Raw genomic sequence first — 3059 nt, 5'->3', positions numbered from 1 at the left:
ATAAAAATCTATTTTCCTTTATTGTTTTATTTGAGCCCAAGAAACAATAATAACAATACCAATTTCCACATCTTCAATTATTATAAAAAATTTTTCGTCTCCTTCTTGTCATTATTTCTAGAGATTCGATAAGAGCGCAGAAAGAATTTTTCAATTAAGGTTTTGCAAAATAATAACAGCCTTACCAAATAGAAAAATTGTTGTTGTCAAAAGATTAGGTTCAATGTGTGAATTATTAGTATGTTTATCTCAATAATGAAAGCCTTGCCCTGCAAATAGAAAACTAAATAGAAATTATTTCATTTATTTATTTTTTGCTGTATCACTTATTCAAAAATGAAGGAAAGTGCGACTTGTTAGAATGCTAGTTGGCATGCAGTGTGTAAGACCAAGAGAACGCTACATACACCTATATCCACAGCGAGTTTTACCACATGAACAATTTTTTCTACGCTTTTATCGGATCCTTACAAATATGAAACTGTTTTTGCAAAAAAAAAAGAGACGAACAAATTTTATTACAAGCGAAGACGTGGAAATTGGTATTCTTGGATATTTTGAAGCATATCGTGACAATTTTATTGGAGTCAAAGACTCTAAGCTATCCTTTAATACTGTCCAAAGGATTAAAAAAAACACAAATTTTGCCATAATAAAATCCGACCAGCTTAGGTGCTTGTGGCAGGGGATACAGAGATTACACTATTTTTTGTCATTGGTATGTTATGTTTTGCCGCCAAAACATACATAATTTTAGAATCCAAAAAACCATCGTTATTAGTCAAAAGAAAATGTATTGGTAGTGCACCCCCAGTTCCACAAGTTCGTTGCAGCTTCAAACTTTTGACGCGATTTTAATAACTTCCGAGGCAAATAACAATTTTTGACAAAAATTTGAACTCCTTATTCCTTGGCCTCCTAGGTCACCAGATATAATCCCACTTTTTCTACTTTGGGATTATTTAAAGGTAGAAATTTATAAGCAAAGATACCAATACCATGGAGTTTTAAAAGCTGCAATAAGAAAAAAAATAACCGGATGAATGGACAATTCGCTTAATAGAAAAACGTGCTCAAAAGTTTATTCAAGAACGAGTTGCTGCTTCTGAACACCTCTTAAAATAACTTTAATAGTTAATCATAAATTAGGTTTTTTTAGTTTTTTTTTTCTATTTCGCTATTTCCATGTTTCTTACCCTCAAACAAAACAATGAAAGCAAACTTAAAAAAAGCCTAAAAGAGAATTGTACTGATAATTATTTTCAATTTTAGTATAATATTCCATATGACCTTTTTTGTTCTGTTAGAGCAAACAATATATAAGCTGTCCAATTTAAAAAGAGTACATTTTTTCCTAAACTCTACATTCAATTGATTTTCTGTTTTCGTCATCGTAATCAATGGAAAAATGGTTGGTATCTCCACTCATAACAAGGTTACCAATGATGAAGACTTAATTTCGATCATCTAACGGCTATTAAAATAATGTTCCTCGCAGCGCGGAAAAGGCTTGTTGTTGAAGAGTTGTCTTGTGATATGTCTTGCAGTAATATGTATCTTTTCTCTTTCCGCATTACGCGTGCATGCTGTTTTGCATTCTACGAACCATTTCTTCATTAATCAAATGTTCTACCCAAAAGGTTCTCAATATCCAGGGGTAGAGCCACATGCCGAAGGTATTTTAATATTTTTATAGTTGCGAATTTCAAATTTCCTATGAGACGCCCATCTGGTACGGAGTACTTACGAATTACTATATAGATTTATTGAAATTTAAATTTAAGCCATGTCCGATGCTGATTTCTATTACTCTATTCATTAGTAGCTGTAGTTCTTGCGAGCTGCTATAGCATTATCATTCACAAAATTTCCATTTACAACTATATCCAGCATATGAAGCAATTTCTTAAATATATCGTGAGGCTATATATTGAGCAACATATGTGACATTTGATATTGATATTGATCTATTTCCATCGAGGTTTGGATATGCTGGTTGTCTAAAATATATCTCTATCCTCTAATCCTATCTCAGATAAAATTTTTATTAATTTATATGAGCCCTATCAAACGCATTAGAATATGACTTGAGTACTATATAGGCACTAGTTTTCCCTATTATCCTCTATTTTCCCGTTAAAATTAGATTTTTACCAGTAACTCGGTTCCTGATTAATTATGGTATACTTCTTCTTTGCTTTTCCGTAACGTGAGCACATCTACTAAGGACACTCGCCCATCACCGATGTCCGTCGATGTTTTTATTAAGTTCGTCACAGACCAACATGTATACACATACTATAACCAACATTTGTTCTCAGCTTGCCAAAAAAGGACTGTCACCCGCTTCCACCCCGGACTAACCGGGCCCATCCGGCTTTTAACCGGCGTGTATGGCAAAAACAGCAGGACCGGCAATACTTAAATACTTTAAAACATTCACCAAACACTTAAGAAACAGAAACTACACAGATATCAGAGCTTCTTGGGAGGAATACAACGGATTCTGCTGAGCGAGGGGAGGTTAAACCAGCATGTGCAACGCTCCACCAGAGAATGCTGCTCTGAAAACAGATTTAATTTTTATCTAACAAAACGCTACACACCTTTCATGTCGTTGGTTGACACTTCTCTGCCATGTCTACCGAATATACCATATGTGACTACCATTTTAAATAGTCAGTTTAATTAACAACTAGTTAGTCTTCAACAATGATTAATTTTGGTTAGTTCACGAAACTTATTTTTTAATGAATTTTTAATACATAATTGAAAGGCAAGAATATCGGAGAAACGCTGTACTGGGAAATTTTGTGCTCTTCGAAGTAATTAAGAAAATATGTAAATAATTGAATTTATTTCGATTTTACATATTATTTGGGATCCCAAATAAAACATTTCGGTTTCATTTGGTAAATCAGACATTAACAGTAACCTGTAATATCGGAATGCTTACCAAAATTCAGCTTTTTCCCGAGTTTGATGTTCTATTATTTATATTTCAAGTTTAGATAAAGTTACTGAAATACTGAATACTTCCAAGAGTTCAGTGAAGTGCT

This window comes from Cylas formicarius, unplaced genomic scaffold (assembly GCF_029955315.1).
Source record: "Cylas formicarius isolate icCylForm1 unplaced genomic scaffold, icCylForm1.1 PGA_scaffold_6__28_contigs__length_40554024, whole genome shotgun sequence".
NCBI classification, from domain to species: Eukaryota; Metazoa; Arthropoda; class Insecta; order Coleoptera; family Brentidae; genus Cylas; species Cylas formicarius.
This window is presented reverse-complemented; position numbering follows the sequence as displayed.